Source organism: Diabrotica virgifera, chromosome 2 (genome assembly GCF_917563875.1).
Source record: "Diabrotica virgifera virgifera chromosome 2, PGI_DIABVI_V3a".
Taxonomy (NCBI): Eukaryota; Metazoa; Arthropoda; class Insecta; order Coleoptera; family Chrysomelidae; genus Diabrotica; species Diabrotica virgifera.
In genome coordinates, this window is record NC_065444.1 from 4,917,824 (window position 1) to 4,945,095 (window position 27,272).

The following is a 27,272-nucleotide window of genomic DNA, read 5'->3' on the forward strand; positions in this document are numbered from 1 at the left end:
CGGAAAAGCGACACCTGGTTTCATAGCTCAGCAACATTTTTCGCACTTTTAACTATATTGACCAATTATATTAATGTAAAAGGGAAGTTCTTTAGGTTGGCTGTATACCATATAGTTAAAAAACTCTAACAAGAAGTAAAACCATTTCTATGTAAATTGGTATATTTATTAAAACTTAAAAAATCCCAATGGATTGAATAAAATATGTGTAATTCAGAACGTTTTCAGACCTATTGGTCCATCATCAGTGAATGTGCATACTTGCTAAAATTGTTTGGTTCTAGGGCTATTTAGCAAGTATGCACATTCACTGATGATGGACCGATAGGTCTGAAAACGTTCTGAATTGGACATATTTTATTCAATCCATTGGGATTTTTTAAGTTTTAATAAATATACCAATTTACATAGAAGTGGTTTTACTTCTTGTTAGAGTTTTTTAATTATATTAATCGTGGTTGCTGGATAATTGTCAAGGCCACAGCCCAAAAAAAATATAAGAAGAGAAATAAGACTGAGGTTATGTTATTAAAAGGTAAACAATTATTCTTCTTCTTCATGTACCATGTCCTTTCAGAACGTTGGTTATTATCATAGCTACCTTAATTTTATTCACTGCCACCCTAAATAGAATGCTTGTATCAACACCATACCAATCTCGCAAGTTCTTCAACCATGAGGTTCTTCTTCGTCCTGGACTGCGTTTGCCTGCTATTTTTCCTTGTATGATATTTTGTAGCAACCTATATTTGGGACCTCTCATTACATGTCCGAAATACTCCAGTTTTCTCTGCTTAACGCTTTTTATGATCTTAGTAGTCTTGCAGAGACGTTCTAGTATTGTGGAGTTTCGAATCTTCTCCACCCAGGAAACTTTTAAAATTCTTCTATAGTACCACATTTCGAAAACCTCAAGGAGATTTAGATCGATTTTATTAACAGTCCAGGACTCGACACCATAAAGTAAGACCGAGAACACGTAGTAGCGAAGTAGGCGGATCCTCAATGCCAAGTTTAGGTCTCTGTTACATAACACCTTGGACATCCTTCTAAAAGCGGCTCTAGCCTGCTCTATCCTAGATCTAATTTTTAATTTAATTTAAACAAAAGTAAACAATTGTAAGTAGTAAAAAAAATTAATTATTAAAACGCAGTACTGCAAGCAAAATACAATTAATTAAATTTACATTTATATAATAATTGCATATCATCTCAATATTGTGGAGCAACATATAATTTTTCTTCTTCAATGACAGTAGGTATGAATTATACGTCAATTTGGCAATTTCAATTGACAATAGGAATTATTTAAGAAAGTTTCTTTAAGCAATATTTCTTCGCTATTCGTGCACGATCGTTTCTCGTATCCCCTCCAAGTACTTCCACACTGCGAATGATCTAGGCTCGGCCTAAATTAAATAGAATAGTGGTAGACAAATACGGGGAAACATTTAAAATTATTCGAGCTTTTTCTTCACACAGGTACAGTGGCGACGCGTGACTTTTTCTAAAGTGTTATCAAACCAGATGTAAAAAAAATCTTATTTAAAAAAAATTATTTTGAACCTCCCAAGTATAAGTTTTTGTTTTCAATCCTGTGGGATAAAATTAAACAAATCACTATTCCCAAATTATATGTATGTAATTATGTATATGTAACAGATATAACAATAAATAATAAACAAACTAAACATACACTGTGTGTCAGCCAAATGGAATAAATTCAATAGTTCAAATACTAATTGTTTTTTGAAAAATGACTAAATCTGTCGATTAGTATTTCAAATGGAATTTTTTTTTATACAATAATAATGTATACAGGGTGTCCCAATTTAGATATATGGCGTCATCATTGATTTTCTTATATGGCAATACTGTCATTTTGATAGCTATTTGGATAGGGTGTGTAAAGTTATACATAACTGCAAAATATAAAATTTTTATTCCTTACCATTTACAAGATAATAAAAAATAACAAAGTCGTGTCTGTAATTTGGAATAAATTCAATAGTTCAAATACTAATTGTTTTTTTTTGAAAAATGACTAAATCTGTCGATTAGTATTTCAAATGGAAGTTTTTTTCATACAATAATAATGTATACAGGGTGTCCCAATTTAGAGATATGGCGTCATCATTGATTTTCTTAAATGGCAATACTGTCATTTTGATAGCTATTTTGATAGGGTGTGTAAAGTTATACATAACTACAAAATATGAAATTTTTATTCCTTACCATTTACAAGATAATAACAAATAACATTATAACTCTAAATTGGGACACCCTGTATACATTATTATTGTATGTAAAAAATTTCGATTTCAAATACTAATCGACAGGTCTAAGCATTATTAAAAAAAAACAATTATTATTTGAACTATTAAGTTTATTCCACATTACAGACATAACTTTATTTTTGATTATCTTGGAAATGTTAAAAAATAAAAATTTTATATTTTGCAGTTATGTATAGCTTTACACGCTCTATCTAAATAGCCATTAAAAGATCAGTGTTGCCATTTAAGAAAATTAACGATGACGTCATATTTCTAAATTGGGACACCCTGTATACATTATTATTGTATGTAAAAAATTAAGATTTAAAATACTAATCGACAGATCTGAGCATTTTTCAAAAAAACAATTAGTATTTGAACTATTTAATTTATTCCATTTGGCTGACACACGCTGTATTATTCTACCATAAAATTAACATAAAAAAATGAACAAGTAGGAAAAAGAATAGATTTTGAAAACTATTGTTCATATTTTAATTCTTCCATTTTCAATAATATAATTTTTTTTTCTTCAAAATTATATATAAAAAAAATATACAAGGAGAATAACTTTTCAAGTAGTTGATCAATTGCTCAATACGTAGCAACCTTGTAGCAACACTCTTCCATGTTTAAATACACGCACACTGTAATCTGTAATAGGTACTAAACTAATGTTACCAATCCTCAAAATGGTGACAATACTGAAATACACAGAGCGTGCCCGCGCGCCGTCTCTCGTCGCTCGAACAGAGCCGTCGCTCCTTCAAAATTTTCAGAAACGAGCTAGTCCCGAGCGATAGCGAGGTTTCTCCTGCGTTACCACTGCCATTATTGGTAACAGCATGTAATAAAGTGCAATGGATTCATTTATCTCGCCAATATTTTCGTGCGTCTAGTTGGCTATTTACTGAATTAGGTACTATTAACAAATATTTCTGTTGGTAAAAAATATAAATGGAATTATTTCATAACAGTCATAAAATATTTAATTGCAAGATTTTTAACTGTTACCAATGGTAACAGTGGTTACACGGACGCTTCGCCAGTGCACAGGTAGTATTTTCGAGAAAGTTAGTCTGGTAAGGCTTCCAGTCTATTTGATCCTATTCGACGCAAACGCCGGATAAAGGTCGATTCTCACTATACCTCCCGTTTACTTTCAATACGCATGGCATTCCGTTTCCATAAAATATTATTAAATACAAATCATATAGTATATGCCCACTTTCCGTTACGTTTACCTACCATTCCCGAATCTTTGCGTTCAATACCGGCCACGTATTTTTCGGCGACGTCTCGGATACCCTATGGATAGTGTGAATATTGCTATTACCTCGCGGTTCAGCCACGTATTTTTTTCTACGACAAGGTGTGACTTGTCAGGTAGAGTATGGATTGGGGGAATACATAGCGGTTATGGATAGGGGGAATACATAGTGAGAAAAATTTGGACAATAAAAAATTTATAGAACTTGTTTGAAATGACTTTTTAATTTTGAAAATAAAAAATACAGTGATAATACATTTAAAGACGGCAATATTTTGGGCGGCTGTTGCCAAGGAATTAAAATATTTTCTTCATCCAATATCTTCTTAAGCAATTCTGCTGGTTCATCGGCGGATTGATAACCTCTACGGAAAATTGTCACTCCATTTTTTGCTTGTTCGGCCGATACTTCTATCGATTGGTGATTTATTTCTTGCTATTTTGACCACACGTGTCTCTCTATTCTGCTATGTGGTTGTTCCATTATTTTTTCTTCTATTTAGTGTCCATTCGTTTATACATCCTGGGATATATAGTCCTGAACATTTCAGGGACTACCTTCTTCGCTTTCCGGTGACACAATTATAATATGTCTGCTTGTTCATAGGTTCTTCCAAGTTGTGCGTTACTTTTTTCGCTTTCTGGTGACACAATAATTATAATATATCTGCTTGTGGCAACTCCGTTGCTTCACCAGAAGCGAAGTTAGAAAACTATAGGCTCTTCCAAGTTGTGCGTTACCTTTCTTGCTTTCCGGTGACACAATTATAATATATCTGCTTGTTCAAACTCCGTTGCTTCACCACAAGCGAAGTTAGAAAACTATAAGCTCTTCCAAGTTGTGCGTTACCTTTTTCGCTTTTTGATGGCCCAATTATAATATATCTGCTTGTTCCAACTCAGTTGCTTCACCACAAGCGAAGTTAGAAAACTATAGGCTCCTCCAAGTTGTGCATTACCTTTTTCGCTTTCTGGTGACCCAATTATAATATATCTGCTTGTTCCAACTCCCTTGCTTCACCACAAGCGAAGTTAGAAAACTATGGGCTCCTCCAAGTTGTGCGTTACCTTTTTCGCTTTCTTGTGACCCAATTATAATATATCTGCTTGTTCCAACTCCGTTGCTTCACCACAAGCGAAGTTAGAAAACTATAGGCTCCTCCAAGTTGTGCGTTACTTTTTCGCTTTCTGGTGACCCAATTATAATATATCTGCTTGTTCCAACTGCGTTGCTTCACCACAAGCGAAGTTAGAAAACTATAGGCTCCTCCAAGTTGTGCGTTACTTTTTCGCTTTCTGGTGACTCAATTATAATATATGCTTGTTACAACTGCGTTGCTTCACCAGAAACGAAGATAGAAATCTATAGGTTCTTCCAAGTTGTGCGTTACCTTTTTCGCTTTCCGGTGACACAATTATATATTATCTGCTCGTTCCAACTGCGTTGCTTCACCAGAAACAAAGTTAAATTTTTAATTTATGAATGTTTTTTATATTGATAACGATTTCCGAAGTGAAAGTCGAAACGGCAAGTAAACTTGATTTCAAACTCGAATTGTGGCTTATGCCCAAATAAAATAGTAAATCTTATTTTGTATTTCTCACGCCGCGGCGCGCCGGTAAGAAAACAAATGTGAAATAACCTTTTTTTACATTGGTCCGCATGTATATTTTACATTTCTATTATTAAATTTTCTTCAGACCACATATATTTCATCAAGCCGGAAAAAACACGTGTATTCGAATCAAAAATTTAGGGTAAAATGTTACCAAACCGGTACAAAATGTGTGGAATATTACATGGGGAAAGTAAACGCGACGTCTAGTGAGAATGGCGGTTAAATTAATGGAAGGTATATGGAACGTGTATGGGAAGTAAACGGAACGTATAGTGAGAATAGAATTTTAATGGGAGGTGTATGGAATGGTTATGGAAAGTAAACGGGAGGTATAGTGGGAATCGACCCTTATATGGAACTAGCAGTCCCTTCACTACCTGAAAACAGGTAATTGATGGCTGTTTATACGAATGTCTGATCGGGTTATTGGAAGGAATTTTTTGTCTCTGAGAGCCCAAGTAAAGACGGTTCCATGCACTCTAAGTTTGGTTGTTGTGGCCTGGGTTAAGGAAAGTGTTTCGACGAAGTAAGTCATGGCTGGAAGCACACATTGGTCGAACGTCTTCTTTTTCAAATAATTTCGCATGTTGCTCTTGAACATACCTGATAGAGCTCCATATGTGGCCCATGTTTAAAGAGATTCCGGTTCCGAGGGTTCACATTGATTCTTTGAGCAGTACATATTTGTTTTTACGATTCGTAACTACAAACGTTACCACAAAAATGTTTGGTGTCAAGAACGTGCGGCGCTTCCCCACTACTACCTACGCGTTAGAAGTCTTTTGAGTGCGAATTTTCCAAATTGATTCATAGATGATTCATAGAGGTGCCTGCTCGTTTTCCTGACCTTAATCCGTCAGATTTTTTCTTTGGGGTTATTTTAAATCACGTGATTACACTAGACGATCAACACAATTGCAGGACTTAAAACAAATAATTATTGAATTTGAAAATTTAAACTAATACGTGGAAAAATCTCGATATATATATATATATATATATATATATATATATATATATATATTTGAAAATATATCCGTCTTCTAGGAAACAATTCTCTAATTCTTTCTCTAGAGGGTGGCATATAATGTATCAGAAAGCACCAATGCCTGCATTTTCACTATTTTCACTACACAAGTATCATGTTTGGTTTTTATTGAGAACTCTTTAGGTAGTGCAAAAACTGTGTTATACCCTGTTAAGTGAGAAACTTGCCTAAGGATTTTACTTTTCTCCATCCAAATGTTCAGTTTGGGCACTACCTGATACATATTGTGTATTGGAGTTTTAAATATAACAATACAACAAAAATATTTAAATACAACAAAATATAACAATAAGACCGTTTCTATTTATGCAATAATACATTAAATACATTACACTAATTGTTAGGAATACGGTATAATATTTCTTTTCGTACTTCCGGGCCTAAAGTGACAACTTCACTCCCTTGTGACAGGTACTAAAGTGTCACATTTAATCCCTCCGGGATTAAATATTGACGAAACTCCCGGAACGATTAAATCACAAACAAACGAATTTAAGGGATATTTTATTGAAAAATATAATTAATTAGAATGGTAATTAACGTTAATATTCAAATTAATATTGTGACAGTTCGTCATATTGACCAGTCTTTCCTGGGTTAATGCAGCAGGTAACTGACGAGTAACAGATAGGTCCTTTTCATATTGAACTGGTGTTTGTTTCGAAGATCCTGCGGAAACAGGAAGCGAGAATGAGGACTGTGGCATAACTATAGTGGACGAATCGGCGACTTGACCAAATATTTTATCTGAAATTTTTTGTTTATTTTTAATAGACGATTCAATATATCCCTCGGCCACGTTGGAGGATTTCCATCCTCCATGTCTCTTCAGCACGTCTATTGTTGCTCCCGAATCAGCTAACAAAGACGCAGATGTGCGTCTAAAACAATGTCCCGTATAAGACGTCGCATTTTCTAATTTCAAGAAAGCTGCTATTTGCCGTGGAATTGTACCAAACATGTTTTTTCCTACTACTCGCGTAGTACATTCTTTGTTGATGTATTGAACAAAAAATTTTGAATGAGTTGTCCCTGTCTTTCGCAATGCCACATATTTCCGAAATATCGCCACAAAACTGATGGCACTGTTTTCTGAATTTTTGATCACAAAATTTCGGTCAATTTTATTTTTGGTGTTTCTAATCGCAATTAGGAAGGAATCGCCCAAATCTCTCACATCGTCGATTTCTAAATCAACCAACTCTTTTCCACGACAAGCTCCCGCAACGCCCAAAATAAGTGCAACCTACAAAAAAATTGATTTCTTAAAATTTCTGAATATAAACAAATTTCCAAATTTACCTTAAGCATTAAATATTTATCATCCGGAGCCTCCCGTAAGAACTGATCTACCTGCTCAGACGTGAGAATTCTTGACTTCTTTGGCTTAAATCCCTCATTTCTTCTCTTCAAAAAAGCTAATAATTTTGGAAATTTACTTATATCAATATCTTCTCTAATGTTAATAACCGATTTCAGCATTGAGTAATGTGCCCAGAGAGTTGAGGCACAAACCGCTTTTGATTTATCATCGAAGTAGACTAACAGCGCATTTTCAGTAGGTTGTCTCACATTTTTTAAGCGGCACCACTTTTTAAAAGCATCGTACTGCTGCTCGTATAGTTTTCTAGATTTCGGTGGTAACAATTCTTCACCTACTTCGGCTGCTCTTTTATCAATATCAGATACACCTTCTTCACTCATGATACCAATAATTATCAATAACAATGTTTCTTTACAATGACACTAGTAATGACAATGTTTCTAAATTATAACTGTCACAACGCAATGTTACTATGGTAACTTATTTTAAAGACAGTTTATTAAATGAGTTGAAGAGAGAAAAAACTGATTGAAATTATTGAAATAATTAATAAAATCATACCGGAAGTACGAAAAGTATCGTATATACCTTGCGACTGAAGTACATTTAATCCTTCAGGTAAATTATGGCCCTCCCTGCGGTCGGGCCATAAACTTTACCTTCAGGATTAAATGTACTACTTCAGTCCCGCGGTATATAATGTACTATTTTAGATTTATTGTTGGGATCCTAACTATTATTGTTACGTAAAATGTTAATATCAAATAATAATATTTCTCTTCTAATACTAAATTATTTCAGTGAATGCAAATGGATTTAGTAATGAATATGGAAAATGTAAACATGAGTAAAACATGATGAACGCTTTTAAAATAAATTTTAAATGCGTTAAATATATGCGAAATATTAATTCATTTATATAATAATATTATTGCAGGAGTAAAATTCGCCTATATAGTGTTAAATCAGATTATTGCAATCCTGATGCCTGCTTTTCCGTTCGCACTTTTTTATAATTATGTCAAAGTTTTCTTTACAATTATTGGAGATTTATGCATCAGATCTGATCTGGCCTAGTCTGTTGTGTCTTTGAAAATAATGAAGTGATTTAATTCTCAAACTTGTTTTTGGCTTCTTCTTCTTAAGGTGCCGTACCTTCTTTCGAAGGTTTGAGATTGGTATTTTTTCCCCTCATCAGGTGGCCAAGGTATTGTAGTTTTCGAATCTTGAGCAGTTTTATTTCTTTTGAAAGTCTTTTCAAGACTTCTTGACTTCTTCATTGATGACTCTGTCCATGTAAAATAGTCTCAGGATTCTTCTGTAAAGACACATAATAGTCTAAGATCCGAATAGGAGGTCGAAATGTAAAAGAGGTGGGGGAAGGGGGTTGGGGGGCGTAGAGGTTGAAATCAACATTTTAAGCAAATTTTTGTGAATTTTTTTTAAACTATAAGGGAATAATTTTATTTTCATATTAAATAAGAATACTAAGTATAATTCAAAGAATATTAAAAAAAAATAATCGAGGCTTTGTATAACGATTTTTGACTTTTTGGTATCAGTCAGAAATCAAAACAACGAAATTTTTTGCACAAAAAGGGCGAAAATCAACATACTTATTATTGATAAATAAAAAATAAGCATAAAACAAAAAATATTTCGACAGCGTTACCCCAAGAAATGTCTAAAGAAAATATATAGAAAGAAGAAAATATATACAAAATCCCAGGGGCGTCGGTCAAGTAGTTTTTGAGTTACAATGTCTACAGCCTTTGAAAGAAGCAGTTTTGAGGAAAAAGCGTTTAAAATATTGTCAACTTTTATTTTCAATTTCTTTTTTGTCTGTCAAATTGTAAAATGATGCACACCGGAATATTTTTTGAATCGCGGAGTAATTTACAAAAGCAAATAAGAACAGCTGTTGACCGTTGTTCATTACGTTCAAGCGTGCTGACGCAAACCTGCTGCAAAGCGTGTCGAAGATAGGGATATTCAACACTATCTCCCTACCTTCGACTCGCTTTTCAGCATCTTCGAGCCAGCGCGCTTGCTCGTACTGAGAAACGGTCAAAAGCTGTTCTCATTTTCTTTTGTAAATTACCCCGCTATTCAAAAACATATTCCGGTGTGCATCACTTTACGACTTGACAGACAAAAAAAAATTGAAAATAAAAGTTGACAATACTTTAAAAGCGTTTTTCTCAAAACTGCCTTTTTCACAGCCTGTAGACATTGTAACTTAAAAACAACTTGACCAACTCACCTGGAATTTTGTACATATTTTCTTTAGACATTCCTTGAGGTAACACTGTCGAGATATTTTTTCTTTTATGATTATATTTTGTTTAACAATAATAAATATATGTTGATTTTCACCCTTTTTTCTGTAAAAAAATTCGTTGTTTTGTCTTCTGAGTGATACTAAAAAGTCAAAGATCATTAAATCTAAAAGAAACTTAAAGGCGTTACCTCGATAAACTCATAAGCTAATAAAATCTTTTTGAATTTTTTGTCTACCATGATCCAATGATATTCTGATGTCCACCGCAAAATTCATTGTTTTTTTGATAGCCCAGTAAATGAACGGGAAATTCGGCGATACCATGTAATTTTCAGGGGCAACTGCGAATTGCATGAAAATTTGGATTTAGGTTCTACTTACCCTCCACTTCAAAGTTGAAATTGTTCCGTTGGTTGCTTTTACTTGGGGGGTGACAGTCACCCCTTCTCGGGGGTGAAAACACATACGTTTAAGGTAAGACCGGAAATGGATAAATTGACTGATTTTAATCAACTTTTGTTCTATAGAGTTTTTTACTTAAGTCAATACTTTTCGAGTTATTTGCCATTGAAAATGTTGATTTTTCGAGAAAAAAACTACGTTTTCAGATGGTTTTTCGCAAATAACTCAAAAGTAAATATTTTATCGAAAAAATATCCTTACCAAAAGTGTAGCTTATAAAAAACCCAAAAAACTGGTGTATCAGTAAAGCCTATCAATCAAATAAAAACAAAGTTGTAGCTCATGAAATATACGTTATTATTCATCCAATTCCAAATCGAATATTTCAAGGTGAAATAACCGAAAAATTAAGCACTTTTCGGGAAAAACCCATTTAAACTTTTTTAAAGTGTTTATAAAAAGCTTTCTTTTAATTGTTAACAAAAGTTTTAGCATTCAAAATAAGCGAGTTACGCTCAAAATAATGTTGACCCTCTTTTTTTTTGTAAAAAATCATAAAAATCTCGCCGTGTTTAGCTCCCCAAATGAAATTAATCGCTACCGTTTTACAAACAATTTACTTACCTATCCATTTCTTATATGATCTGTCAGTCTCACCGGTTTAAAGTGTTTATTTTTGAAAGGGTTATAATTGAGAAAGCTTGAATGGGTCACTAATCACGAGCGTATGCAAATTTTAAACAGCCATATCTTAACCAATTTTTGTCTTACGGAGAAACAAAATAAAACTAGCATATTTATAATAGCAAAACCTACATTTTTTATTGTTTAAGATTTTTCTTATCACTAATACTTTTTAAGTTATTTTGAAAAAATGAAATTTTTCAAAAATTTTTAGAAAATTTTTTTTTACTATAAAACCAAATGTTTTAAAAAATAAGCACTTCAAACTAATTAAACTTAAAGATGATATAAACAATACACATACATTTAGGGTGCTAAATAGAGGGAGGTTTTTTATGATTTTTTTTACCAAAAAAAGGGGCCAACTTTTTTTTTCAGTGTAACTCGTTTATTTTTGAGGCTGTAAACGTTTGTAGAAAACAAATAATAAGCTTTTTTTTCGATACTTTAAAAATGTTAATAAGGTTTTCCCGAAAAACGCTTCTTTCTTCGGTGATTTCGTGTTGAATTATTCGATTTGGAATTAGACGAATAAGAACGTATTTTTCATGAGCTACAACTTTGCTTCTACTCAATTTGTAGACTTTACTGGTACACCATTTTTTTCGTTTTTTTTTATAGGCTACACTTTTGCTAAAAATATTTTTTTCGATAAAATATTTACTTTTTGAGTTATTTGGGGAAAACGGTCTGAAAACGTAGTTTTTTTGTCGAAAAATCAACATTTTAAATCGCGAATAACTCGAAAAGTATTGACTTACTTAAAAAACTTTATAGAACAAAAGGTACTTAAAATAAGTCAATTTATCTATTTCCGGCCTTATTTTAAACACGCGTTTTTCACCCCCGAGAAGGGGTAAATGTCACCCCCCAAGTAAAAGTATCCAACGGCACAAATTTAACTTTGAAGTGGAGGGTAAGTAGAACCTAAATCCAAATTTTCATGCAATTCGGAGTTGCCCCTGGAAATTACACTCCAAAACGATCATTTATTGGGCTATGAGGTGTCTTTAAAAATTTGCCACCGTTGGCTTATTTTTCAATATTTTTTCTTAATTTTTTTTTAATATTCCTTGAATTATACTTAGTATGCTTATTTAATTTGAAAATAAAATTATTCTCTCATAGTTTAAAAAAAATTCACAAAAATGTGCTTAAAATGTTGATTTCAACCTCTACGGCTCCCCTTAAGGATAGCTATGACACGATTTTGATAGGCAACCCATCTGCTGGTCGTGTTTGTCTATGTATGAAATTTAATGAAAAAAATGTTTCATCCGGCAAGCAGATGGGTACATTTTGACCTCCTATTCGGCACCCGTACTATAACGACAACTTCCAGTTTTGCTTAAGTGGCGTTTTCCTACAAATTCACCGGTCGCTGGTAGCCGCGAATTGGTAGCCGCTACCGAGTCGCTGGTAGCTGCGAATACTTCTCTATTTAATTAAATTTATCGAAATTAAATATCTTTCTTTGCCGTCAACTTATATGATTCATTTTTTGGATCGTAAAATTCAGGATAATTGTTAACAACATGAATCACTTGATTATCATCTTCTGTGGTAAAAGCCTCCATTACTGTATGTAGGTAGGTATAATAACAATGAATATGTACTTATTAGTGTTTTCCAAAATTTATTAATGGGTCTTTTTTTTTCAACTAATGTAGGATAAAATAGGTAAATACATACACCAAATATAAACAATAAACACAAATACACTGCTCAACAATAGATAAGGATCATAATAATTATTATTTAAAATATTTTAAAAGTTTGTTGACGTTGCAGTATTTTGTCGTTGGTTATAGTTAGACAATATACATATATTTTGAAATATAAATAATCAAAAGATAAAATAATATATGTTAACAAGAAAATCAATTTATTAAAATAAGGGAACTTAAAATTTTATTCTACAAAATCAAAAATAACGAGATAATTGACCTACAAAACTTAAATAAAAAATTCTAATATTTTAGTGGACTTCCTCGTGAGTGGAGTATACTCCTTGCTCTTTTACGTACTCTCAATTAATGCATTCAAAAAATTTTGATTCCAAGTTATCCATATGTGCTTCACAGTTACACTTAACTCTTGAAGCGTATTCACATCTAACGTATTATAAGCGTATTATTATCTAACACATTTAGTTGTATTATAGCAGCCTAGTTCATTATTATATTACATTCATTATTATATATTATCTATACAGTTCATATCTAGTGACACGACTGGCCACTTCATTTTGTCAATACCGTGATACTGGACACGGGATACTGGTCAATAAGGACAAAACTTTCTCCGATTACACCCGCAAATGGTACAATAGTTGGTTCTACAGCCATATCTCTATATTTTTGAGCTATCATCGTAGAATTTGTCAGATCCACTAAGTCGGTGCGGCTAACAAAACAAATACCACCCCAAACCCAAATAGAGCCTCCCCCAAAAGTAGTAGTAGGCACCCTATAATTTTCATTATACCTCTCTCCTCGTTTCCTCCAAACCAATTACGAACATCGGAATTGTTTATACGAAATCTAGAATCATATCTAAATATACAGATTCTCCATTCGTTGATGGTCCAGTTGCTGTGTTCTTCAGCCCATAGTCTTCTCAATCCGCGATGTTCCCTGATTATTACTGGATGATATGAACATATTCTTGCTATTAAGCCACTCATATGCAACCTTCTTCTAACGGTTTGGTTTAAAATTATTCTTTCAGTGGCGTTACGCAATGTTCTGTTGATGCGAGCAATATAATATGTTGGGTTCGATCTAGCAATAATTCGCATATATCGGTCATCAACTGGCCTCGTATTCCGTTGTCGCCCTCCACCATGAACGTTATGAGCCTACACTCTACACCATTTGTGATATAAAGATTCCAAGCTCTATTTACAACACTTTGTAAAAACCCAAACGTTGAGCCACTTCACTTTTCGTTGACCCACCTCACATCACAATCTGTTGTATTCGGACAATATCTAAACGTCTTCGAGGCACAGTTTATAACTGACTAATAAAAATACTCCATTATTAAAAACAACTGAATCCTAACTGTGTGCTCAAAAATTTTGCTGACGATAGTATAGACAGAAAAAACGGATTTCTACAATAACAAAATTTATTTTTTCTATAACCGTGTTAAAAATGCAATTTTTAGCACTCCATACGAGGGTTAAAAATGCTACTTTAAGGCACTAGTGCTTTAAAAATTTTATGGCACTGCAGTTCGTATTGACCGTATAGGCAATTTTGATGTAATTTCAAAAAAATATAAAAATGGAATGTCAGTCAAGTTCAAGTAAAAGTTTTTGTAGATTGTCCTGTAATTACGTTTGCAGAAAAAATATTGTATGATATGCGTGTTAAAAACTCCATTTTTAAGGCACTCATGTGAATTGCAGAACTCGCTTCGTTCATTCTGCAAACTTTCACATGCGTGCCTTAAACGTGTACTTTTAACACTTATATCATAAATAACTATTATTTCATTTAAACTTGATAACAGCGACGTATAGGAGGTAACATATAAACATGCGCAGTTTTATGCCGACACTCAAAGTTCTGGTGCAAAAAAATTGTTTCATTTTTATAAACGAGTTACGTGTAATTTCAATTTTGGTTGCTAGTTCCTTTGCAAAATCGTTATTCTCGTTTATTATTATTCCAAAGTTATTTATATTTATAAAAAATGTCCGATATTTTGGCCATCAATAATAAGTTGGGCATTATTATTTGGTTTCTTGGTAAAGACTAGATACTTGGTTTTATCAAAGTTAATATTTAAGTAATAACGTAAACTTGTCGTATAAATTTTTGGACTATTTTTGCAAATTGTCAATATTCTCTGCCAGTAACACAATGTCAGAATTATGGCAGGTTACGAAGTGGTCATACAAGTGGTTAGACTCCGTCCTGACATGACTAAACGCACAGGGGAGAGATAATTAGACAGAAATAGTCAAACAAATTAAATACCGCCACTAAATCCTTACGAAAGAGAAGAGATAGAGGAGAGGAGGAGGTCACTGAAATTATCCATTTAAACCGTAATACGAAGGTTTGGAAAGAAATGGAAATTTCGAATGGAAAGAAACTAAACCACCTAAGATATGCAGACGATGTAGTAGTAATAGCGTCAAGTTTTGAAGAACTACAAACCATGCTAACCGAACTAGCAAATGAATCCGAACAAATAGGTCTAAAAATGAATTTTCCAAAACAAAAACGATGACAAACACACAAGATAATAGAAACGCAATACTAAACGACACCACTATAGAAGCAGTTAGTGTAACGAAAATACAGGTCATAAATTTAATCACATATTCTGGGACCAAAAATAGTTTGATTGAACCTAACTTACCTTAGTACAAATGTGCATATGAAAAAAGTTACAACCCTTTGAAGTTACAAAATGAAAATCGATTTTTTCCAATATATCGAAAACTATTAAAGATTTTTTATTGAAAATGGACATATGGCATTTTTATGACAGTAGTATCTTAAGAAAAAATTATAGTGAAATTTGGACACCCCATAAAAATTTTATGGGGGTTTAGTTCCTTTAATCCCGCCGAAACTTTTGTGTACGTTCCAATTAAATTGTTATTGTAGTACCACTAACTAAACACAATATTTTTAAAACTTTTTTGGCTCTTAGCACTTTTTCGAAAATTCAGTTTTTATCGAGATATTTTGAATATTTGTCAAATCCACCACATATTTGTATATGGTTAAGTACGATTTTGGAGACTTAGTAAAAATATGAAAATTTATTTATGATTTACATTTTTAGGTATATTTTGAACCGTATTAAAAAAGAAGCCATATCTCGATAAAAGTTGCCTTCTCGAAAAAATACAGAGGCAAAAAAGTTTCAAAAACATTTTTTTAACTAATGGTATCGCAGTAATAGTTTAATTGGAGCGTACACAAACATTTGGGGGGTTTAAAGGAACAAAACCCCCATAAAATTTTTATGTAAACGTATTAAAAAAGAAGCCGCAACTCGATAAAAACTGCCTCATCGAAAAAATACTAAGAGCCAAAAAAGTTTTAAAAATATTGAATTTAACTAACGGTACCACAATAATAATTTAATTGGAACGTACACAAAAGTTTGGGGGTTTAAGGGAACAAAACCCCCATAAAATTTTTATGGGGAGCACAAATTTCACTATAATTTTTATTTAAGATGCTCCTGCCGTAAGAATGCCACATGTCCATTTTCAATAACAAATCTCTAATAGTTTTCGATATATTCGAAAAAATCGATTTTCATTTTGTAATTTCAAAGGGCTATAACTTTTTTTATGTGCATATTTGTACTAAGGTAAGTTAGGTTCATTCGAACTATTTTTGGCCCCAGAATATGTGATTTAATTTATGACCTGTATTTTTGTTACACCCTGTATATTTGGGACAGATAATAAAAATAAATAAGGAAAACCAAACAGCGGAGGCAAAAAGAAGGGACAGATTAGCTTGGGCATGATTTGGGAAATTAAAATGGGCCCTAAAGAATAAAAAAATACAACAATACTTAAAAGCAACAGTGCTTGACTAGTGCATACTCCCAATTCTCACATACGCATGCCAAACATGGACTTTGACCAAAGCAAACATGGATAAAATAATGAAGACACAAAGAGACATGGAGAGAGCAATGTTACGAGTAAAATTAACAGACAAAAAGCAAAACAACTGAGTAAGAAATAAAACAAAGGTCAAAGACGCAGGACAACATATAGCCAGACTAAAATGGAGCTTCGCAGGTCATAACGCTAGACAAACGAACAATAGCTGGAATACCACGATACAACAATGGAAACCATGGACAGGATAAAGAGCAAGAGGACGACCCCAGATGAGATGGGAAGACGACATTAAAAAGATAGGAGGAACGCACTGGAAACAGAAAGCACTAAACAGAAGCGAATGAAGGAAACTGGGGGAAGTTTATGTTCAAAATTGGACTAATTAAAGGGAAAAAGAAGAAGAAGAAGACAAAGCTTTCAAATAAGCTATATGTATCTGCTTATTTTTAATTGATTCAACTTTTATTTGGGTAGGGATGTCTGGTTTTAATAAAATGTTTAAGTAAAATATTTGTAATATTCTTGACAATCTGTAACTTCCATGATTTGTAAAATAACTTTCGGAGACATCAAAAAATCTCCGAATAAAACTTCCTAAATAACTCAATAAAAAGTTTACCGATGCGGCAAATTCCCGAGAAACTGTAAAACTTTAACTTTTTCCTCTAACATGTTATTGTTTGTTGGCCAAATTACTAAAGTTAGATGCCTCCTGGCTCACAGCACCCCAAAGCTGCAACTAAATGTATGTTTATTAGACTATTTAGGGTTGTATTAATATTCAGTCTGACATTTCTCGCTGTCCTACATCCCATCAGCTTCATCAATTGAATAATTCATCCTTCCATCTGGCCCGACATACTGGACATGGGGGCTATTTTCTCTTTTACGGATTAAATTTGCAAACCAAAATAGTAAAAATCTCGATTCATATGAAAAATAGAGCAGCTCCAGGCATTCAAGCGGTTTTCTTTCAAGAAAACATTTACATAGCATGTTGTTTATGCAAGGTAGCCGTTTTACCGTGTTGCCGTTCTTAAACGTTTTTTTAGTGGACTGTATTATTCAGTTTCTACCGTTTATGGTTGGAATATATTTGGAAAAGTAGGCAGGAAATATTTTATGTATGTATACAGAGTGGACCAGGACCATCTGGAAACGTCTAATTATCTAAAAATCCACAAGGAAGAATTTCCTGTAGCTGTAATTACCATTAATTACAAGTAAAATTTAATAAAAAAATTTTTGTCCTGGTAAAAGGTATATTAGTTTAAAAAGCTCTTATAGGGCTACAAACATAGAAACAAAATGTTTTCGCTCTGTAACAGGAGCATCATCAGTGTTACAAGGACATGGTGAGCCACCCAAAAATACTAAGGTCAAAACCTTTTAAAATATAGACTAAAAGTCTTATATAATTGTAAACATCGTAAAATCCAAAGGATGGATATAATTCCTATGGATGTGGCTTTAGGGCAACATATGACTGAATATACAGTGATGAGCGCGCTAATAACCAACATAGCACAAAAGATGGAAAACGTATTAAGTTGTGAGATAAAAAGAAATGAAACTAGTCGAACTGGGAGATTTAGCGATATTAACCTAAAAATTTACATTATATTGATTGTTTCCCACGGTTATTAGACTTTATTACGGTTGTGTTGTCCGACGGTGGTGGGGAGACTTATATTTTTGACTTTACGTCACAAGAGTTTACATTCCCATATTTTTAAATGATTTTCGATCATTGAATGTGTGTTATTGTGTATATATGTGTATTATTTGTGTTATTATGAAATAATTAGACAAATAGTATACATTTTATCTTATACCGGGTGGTGAATCGTAAAAAGGGCCATAGGAAACTCAATGTAAAATTCTGAATTGTTGAATTCCCGCTTCCCTAATTATTTTACATCAAAAGTCATGAGAGAATACTTGTAGAGAATTAAAATCTGTATTAAAATCAAAAGTTAAAATTGTTCTACGATTTAAATGCATTCCAAAATTTTGAAAAATATGATACATTTGCCACAATAGGTATGCGTGTAAAAGTAAGGCCACACGTTACTATTTAACTGACAGTGCTCACACCATTGACTGAATAAAAAAATCTTTATTATTAATCCTTTCTCCACAACTGAGGGTATCTTATCAACTGTATTGTTTTTAAACAATAGATGATAAAATAAAAATATTGACAGTTCAAAAATGTGAACATTATTGCATTGTGTGTGGCCTAAGTTTGGGCTGAAAACTAAAACGTATTACATTTTTACAAAATTTAGGAATATGTTTAATTACGTAGACCAATTTTAACAGTTATTTCCAATACAGATTTCAATCCTCTACAAATAGTTTCTAATGTCTTTTGATGTACAGTAATTATTAGGGAAGCTGGAATTCAACAGTTCAGAATTTTACATTGAGTTAATGCAAAATTTTGACGCATGTCAAAATTCTCAATGTGTTTTAATTGTATTCATTTTTTTCGAATCCTGAGAAAACTAATAAATATTTCTGAAAAATTTAAACTCAGAATGAAAGACTACATTATTACCGAGGGCTAAAAGTCCATGAAAACTTATATAATGTTTATTTTAATAAGTTACAGGGCTGAAAATAAAAGAGAAGTGTGATATTTAATTTCAAATATTTCATTCAATAGAATCTGCTTGTTTATTCTAAGGGGCTTTCCGCCTTCGGTAATAATGTAGTCTTGCATCCTGCGTTTAAATTTTTCTAAAATACTTGGTTTTCTCAGGATTCGAAAAAAATCATATTACGATTCAAATGACAGTAAACTCTCGTGACGTAATTTCACCCTCAATGTTCATTGGTTAGTCGATTTAGGCAACCGTAGTAATGTCTAAGAACCGTGATTGTTTCCCACGGTTCTTAGATATTCCCACTGTCAGTTAAATAGTAACGTGTGGCCTTACTTTTACACGCATACCTATTGTGGCAAATGTATCATATTTTTCAAAATTTTGGAATGCATTTAAATCGTAGAACAATTTTAACTTTTGATTTGAATACAGATTTTAATTCTCTACAAGTATTATCTCATGACTTTTGATGTAGAATAATTAGGGAAGCAGGAATTCAACAATTCAGAATTTTACATTGAGTTTCCTATGGCCCTTTTTACGATTCACCACCCGGTATAAGATAAAATGTGTACTATTTGTCTTATTATTTCATAATAACACAAATAATACACATATATACACAATAACACACATTCAATGATCGAAAATAATTTAAAAATATGGGAATGTAAACTCTTGTGACGTAAGGTCAAAAATATAAGTCTCCCCACCACCGTCGGACAAGACAACCGTAATAAAGTCTAATAACCGTGATTGTTTCCCACCTTTTGACGTATCGGACGAGTTTGGCAACTGCCACTGTCACAGTGACAGTTTTAGTTGACAATACTCCTCTGATACGTCTAAAGGTGGGAACAATCAATATAATGTAAATGTTTAGGTTAATATCGCTAAATTTTCCAGCTCGACTAGTTTCATTTCTTTTTATCTCACAACTTAAAACGTTTTCCATCTTTTGTGCTATTTTGGTTATTAGCGCGCTCATCACTGTATATTCAGTCATATGTGGCCCTAAAGCCACATGCCACATCCATAGGAATTATATCCATCCTTTGGATTTTACGATGTTTACAATTATATAAGACTTTTAGTCTATTTTTAAAAGGTTTTGACCTTAGTATTTTTAGGTGGCTCACTATGTTCTTGTAACACTGATGAATTTTTTTATTAAATTTTACGTGTAATTATCTCTTAAAAGGGTGGTCTAAATGGTACAGAAACCGGGATATGTCTGTAGTCTGTATATCTTTCTCTACGGTGCCGCCCAAAATCCTGACAGCCAAAATCCCGACGGCCAAAACACCGACACGCCAGAATCCCGACACGCCAGAATCCCGACAGGCCAAAATCCCGACAGGCCAAAAACCCGACATGCAACAATCCTCGCATAAGTAAAAATTCCGACTTTTGTTTAATACTTTAATACAAAATACTTTTGTTTAGTAGCAAAAAATAAAAAACAAATGGCCGTAAACAAAAAACAAGAAATAAATGTAATTATATGTTAAAAAGAAACTTATCAAACCTGTCGTGATTCTGGCGTGTCGGGATTTTGGCCGTCGGGATTGTGGCTGTCGGGATTTTGGGGTAGACCTCTTTCTCTAATACAATCAAAATCACTTTGGTTTTTTAAATACAATACTTTGTATGTTGTATTAGTATTATTGGAATCCTCATAATACGAGTTCAACTATCTCTTATACTTCTTATATCAGGCCAGACTTGTTAGTCTCTTGCACTTGGTCGTAAGGTCTTTGTAGCATACCTTGTTTTTTTTATTAAACTCTGTATTCTGTGGCCTCAAGGAAGGCCAACAGTTTTCTTATTGGTAGTTTTAGGATCTTTTCTGATTCAAATTTCAGTTGACTAGTGAATTCCTCCCTTACATCACTTAGCACACTGCAATGGCACATTATGTGTATGGAAGTCTCTAAAGTGGACTTTACATCAACAATAAATTGAACAATAAATTGACCAAGTTATTCAAGGCCAAATTTGACGTGTTCTCAAAGCACAATTTGACATCCATATTTGTTCGTTATTAACTTGACGTCAATAAATTCGTGAATTTCTTGAAAGCAAAATTTTCTTGTCCTCAAAAAAATTGAAGGAACTTGGAATAAATGTTGTAAAAATGTCAATATTTTCAGTAGTACCAATGCAATGATTTTTTTATTAGAAGCTTTTGAATGTCGTTTGTTTCTTTGTTTGAGTAAAGTGTTTGATTTGAAACAGAATAGAATAGAACAGATTAATAAAATAAATAAAATAGGGAGATAGATTAGAATAGATATATAGTATAGTATAAACTTGAAATAGAATAGAGTAGAATATAATAGAATAGATGTAATATATATGTAGATATAATACTTACTAATAAAGTATTTGATTTAAAACAGAATAAAGTAGAATGTAACAGATTAAATGAAATATATAGATAGATTAGAATAGATATATAGTATAGAATAAAGTAAAATATAATATAATAGGTGAAATGATTGTGAAAAGCAATAGTTTTAAGTACCTAGGATCGGTATTACAGAGTAATGGAGAAATAGATGGAGACGCATGCAGTAGAATTAGGGCTGGATGGATGAAGTGGAAAGAAGCGAGTGGTGTGTTGTGTGACAGAAAAATTCCAATGAAGCTGAAGGGAAAATTCTATAAAACAGCCATAAGACCGGCTATGATGCACGGAACTGAATGTTGGGCAGTGAAAAAGAAAGCGGAACAACGAATGCATGTGGCGGAAATGAGAATGCTTAGATGGATGAGTGGAGTGACAAAGAAGGATAAAATTAGAAATGAGTATATTAGGGGAAGTCTAGGTGTGGCACCAATTGATGCCAAAATGAGAGAGCATAGGTTAAGATGGTTTGGTCATGTTCAACGTCGAGACGTTAATCACCCAATACGAAGAATAGCTGAAGTGCAGATTCCTGGAAGGAGTAGGAGAGGAAGACCAAAGAAGACGATAAGGCAGGACATGTTGGTAAAGGGGATTAACATTGATATGACCCAAGATAGAATTGTGTGGAGAAATGCAATTAGGGAAGCCGACACTGCATAGGGATAAGGCAAAGAGAATGATGATGATGATAATAGGTGTAATGTGTAGATACTTATATAGAATAGGTTTGAAATAGAGTAGAATATAATAGAATAAAGAGACTCTATACCTACATAGATACATCCCTAATAGCACAAGGATGTCCTTCACGGACTTTAGGGAGGTTAGTTTTCGTCCAAGGAACATCCTATTTTGGTCCAAATGTCGCGCTACCGAATGTCCGTTGGACGTCCACTTAAGGTCCGAAGGGACGTACATTGGACCTTAATCGGACGTCCTAGGGGACGTAAATTGGACCTTAACAGGACGTCCTATTTTGGTCCAAATGCCACGTTGCCAAACGTCCAATGGACGTCCACCTAACGTCCGAGGGGACGTTCAGTGAACGTCAATTGGACCTTCATAGGACGTCCCAGTTTGGTCCAATGTCTTGCTGCCGAACGTCCATCTAACGTCCTGAGAGGACCTCCGGTGGACGTCTAGCATCGATATTTAGACCTGTGGAGAATGTATGGTGGGAAATAAAAAATATATTTTTAAGGAACTTATATTACATCTTATATTAAATTACAATTATTTAATATTACATTATTTACATTAAATTACAATACACTTCTCCAAGAAATTAACGCACCACCTTAAAAATAGGGCATTTTTGATGTCTCGAATTTTCTAAACCTGTTGTCCCATCTGAGTGATTTTTTTATAATATAGCCTAGGCTATAGGTTACATCCTTAAGCTTGTCATGCACTGGGAGCTATACTGTAGTATATGTATATTATATCATATCACTCTCTATAGTAATGAGTGAGCCTGCAGACAGGGAACTAATGGTTCCGTATGTGCAGGCTCACTCATTACTATAGAGAGCGATGTGATATAATATATATTACAGTATAGCTCCCCGTGCATGACAAGCATAAGGAAGTAACCTATAACCTTAGAACTAACAAAAAAATTAAATAAATACTCTATTTAAATTATTTTTAAACATATTCAGAGATATATCAAAAATTTCAATGTGTTTGTCATTTATAAGCTTACAGTAACGATCTATAGGTGAATTTTGGCCATAACTTGTGCGATGGAAAGGAATATAAAATGTTATAAAATCACCTCTTCAATTTCTAGTTTGTATATCAACATTAATACACTGTAATAGATCACAGCAATCTAAATTTCCATTTATTAAATTATACAAAAATACTAATCCTACTTGATTACCTCTATTTTTCAGTGTATTAAGTTTTAAACTGTTTTCTATTAATGAATAATCGTGATCTACAATAGTTTGACCTAATTTAAATGCACAGAACCTCAAAAATTTGTGTTGAATTTTTTCAACAGTCATATTATGAACTGCATGTTATGGAGACCATACTATAGAGCCATATTCAAGTTTAGATCGCACCAAAGAACAATAAACTCCTCTTACAGTGTCAACTGAAAAATTACTACAGTGTCTCAAAATAAATCCTAACATTTTTGAAGACTGAACTGTTATGTAATTAATGTGTTCAACAAAACTCAAACTCTCGTCAAAAATCACTCCTAAATCTTTAACTTTTGAAACATATTTCAGATCTTCATTATTTATTTTATATGAAGTATTGATCTTCCTATTACCTTTGAAAAAACTAATGTAAAAATGATAGAGGCATTCAATCAAATAGAACGAGCTGCACAAAATAGTGGCCTTAAAATCAACCAGAACAAAACAAAATATATGCAGGTAAGTAAAAACACAGAAATAAGGCAGCCACAAAATATAACAATAGGAGAATACAACATTGAGGGGGTAAAAAACTTTACATACTTGGGGTCCCTAGTCACATCTGATAATAACGTAGCAGAGGAAGTGAAGAGGCGAATATTTATTGCCAATAAAAGTTACCATGGCTTAATTCGGCTACTAAGATCAGACAACGTCGCAAGGAAAACAAAATGCCAAATATACAAAACCCTAATAAGACCGGTACTCACATACGGCTCAGAAACCTGGACACTCACTAAAAGAGAGGAAACATTGCTAGCCACCTTTAAAAGAAAAATCTTGCGACACATATATAAGGGCACAAAAGAAAATGGAATTTGGCGAAGAAGGTACAACTTTGAACTATATGAAATATACCAGGATCCGGATATCATAACATTCATTAAAATAGGACGGCTGCGTTGGATGGGACATGTAGAAAGAATGGAAGAAGGCGAAATACCAAACAAAATATTCAAACAGATGCCAGTAGGAAAAAGAACAAGAGGAAGACCGAAGCTGAGATATTTAGAACAAATAGAAAATGATATAAAAACCTTAAAAATAAAAAACTGGAGAAAAAAAGCACGAAACAGATCAGAGTGGAGAAGAATCCTGGAACAGGCCAAAACCCAGAAAGGGCTGTCGAGCCAATGATGATGATGATGATAAAAATTTTATGGGGGTTTTGTTCCCTTTAACCCCCCCAAACTTTTGGGTACGTTCCAATTAAATTATTTCTGCGGTACCATTAGTTAAACACTGTGTTTTTAAAACTTTTTTACATCTTTCTATTTTTTCGATAAAGCTCTTTTTATCAAGATATGGCTTCTTTTTAAAATGGTTCAAAATATACCTAAAAATGTAAATCATAAATAAATTTTCATATTATTAGTCTCTACAATCGTACTTAACCATATACAAATATGTGGTGGATTGGACAAATATTCAAAATATCACGATAAAAACTGACTTCAAAAAAGTACTAAGAGGCAAAAAAGTTTTAAAAACATTGTGTTTAATAGTACCACAATAATAATTCAATTGTAACTTACACAAAAGTTTGGGGGGGTTTAAACGAACAAAACCCCCATAAAATTTGTATGGGGTGTCGGGTGTCCAAATTTCACTATACAGTAGAACCTCGATTATCTGTCTCTCTATTAACTGTCACCTCTGTTCACCGTTTTGTAAGAGAGACTAAAAACTTTTTTTACAGTCACCTCCTGTTTTCATATGATATTTTTTGACATGTTTTGTAGTAAATTCAATCATCTATTTACCACAAAACATGTCAAAATTTACATGTGAAAACAGAGATGACCCTAAAAATGGTTTTTCGTCTCCTACAAAATTCATGAAAAAGCAGATAGGAGGTATCGTCACATCACCGACGATATACCAGAAGTATATGTGGCCATACCAAATAATACATCCTTGATAAATATAAACATTTTTATTGCACAAAATCTTGTCATATATTTTTTTCCATAATCATCACTAGGATGATGATTCATTTGTATTGAATTGTACATTGCAATTCTCTGATGTTTGGGAAAAAGGGCTTAAGTCAGAATTGCACATCGATAATGTTTTGATGATTTCTGGACCAGAAAAATCGGCTCTTTTTATTGGTACATACAGTGTAAGTCTGCAACACTTTTTGTATGGTCCAGAAATCATCAAAACATTATTGATGTGCAATTCTGACTTAAGCCCTTTTTGCCAAACATCAGAGAATTACAATCTGGTCATAACTGACCAATGAGCAAATTTAATTTAACCTAAATTACTACTGTTCCTTAAAATGAAGAGCTTACCCCATAGCGTCTCTTATCTAATCTAACAAGATCGTGCACTATTCTAACATACACAAGCACACAAGCACTACGCTCTGCTTTTCACTATCACCTATCACTCAAACTAGTTCAAAAGGCTTTGTCCTCTTCAATCTTCTAGTTTGTCCAGTAGTAGATATCGAGGAGTGTGGATTTCCTCAATATTCTCATACTTATGAAGTTGTTGTTGCTCATGACTTCCTGCTATCTTCTTGATGACTATATTATCCAGGTTCCATTCCTAGGTCTTGAGATTTGTTTATAAAGTAATATCTTATTATGCATTGACAATGTGGAGTTTCTTCCAACTAGTCAATACACTTTTTATAGGTATCTTTCTTTTGCCTTTCATAGCCACAACAAGGCTATAATACGTTTCCTTCCTGGTTTTTTTGTAGACCACTTTCAGCTGATTCTAAAAAATTAAAATGAATGGTAATTTTCTATTCTTTACAATTAAAAATCAAATGAAATAGGTACTACTATTTACAGGTAATAATATGCATAAATAATTCGTTTCCTAAAGAATACAGAAAATTGAAAACGTTTTTATAATACTTACATAATTGTTTAAACAAAAGAGACCCAGCCAGAGCAAAACGCAAAACTAACAGACAGAACTGCAAAAAAAGCCACTAATTTCCATTTTCCCACCCCCTTATCTTATATGCATTTTCCAATCAAAATTTTTAGGTTGTCATGAACATGAAAGACTCAACCTCAACAAATAATAATAAACAAAAAGCTCTACTTCCACTTCCCGCCAAATGGACACAGGTTGGTGACACTGAATTCACGCCAAATAAATGAAAAAATAGAACAATTTTCTTTTTCTTCACGTGAAGTTTATAACGAACAAACTTAGATGTCAAAGTGTGCTTTAACACGTCAAATTTGGCCTTGAATAACTTTGTCAATTTATTGTTCAATTTATTGTTGATGTAAAGTGGACTTTATTCAATTTCACACTTTCTGTACCATGGTTAATTCACCTTACCCAGTTTGTATAGATGGATTCTTTAACGACAATGTCCAGTCATCATTCCAGTGACCGTTTTGATCTCTCGTTTATTGGGGATCATCAAACGGTTCGAGAGATTTTTATCAATATTCTTGATTATTTTTTAGTCTGGATTTGCCCTTGACTGGCCCTCCATTTCTTTTGATGATTCCTATTATATATTTCTGGGCAGCATCTTTAGTGATGCCACAGAAAGGTTTTGAGCCTTCAAAAGTTTCTCTTGAGCCTTGTTTTGCCAACATATCTGCTTGTCCATTCCCCAGCACCCGGTCATGACCCCAGTACCTATATTAAAGACACCTTATCGTTTTTTGCCAGGTTTTTGATGAGGTATTTGCAGTTTCCCACCAGTTTTGATTCCATGAATAGGTTCCCTACTACCAGAATAGCCCCTTGGCTATTTGTGTAAATGTGGATTTCTTTAGCTTTAGGGTCTTCCGGTCTTCATCAATGCAGGCC

At 33.2% G+C, this 27,272-nt stretch overlaps 1 long non-coding RNA gene across 1 annotated transcript; it reads right to left on the minus strand.

Moving 5' to 3' along the window:
- Positions 1 to 24,742: 24,742 nt before the first annotated feature.
- Positions 24,743 to 26,699, minus strand: LOC126879404 (uncharacterized). Its single transcript, XR_007696052.1, has 2 exons — positions 26,355 to 26,699; positions 24,743 to 26,207 (listed from the first exon to the last, which is right to left on the minus strand). It is a non-coding gene; the product is annotated as an uncharacterized LOC126879404 (long non-coding RNA).
- Between the last annotated feature and the right edge of the window lie 573 nt (positions 26,700 to 27,272).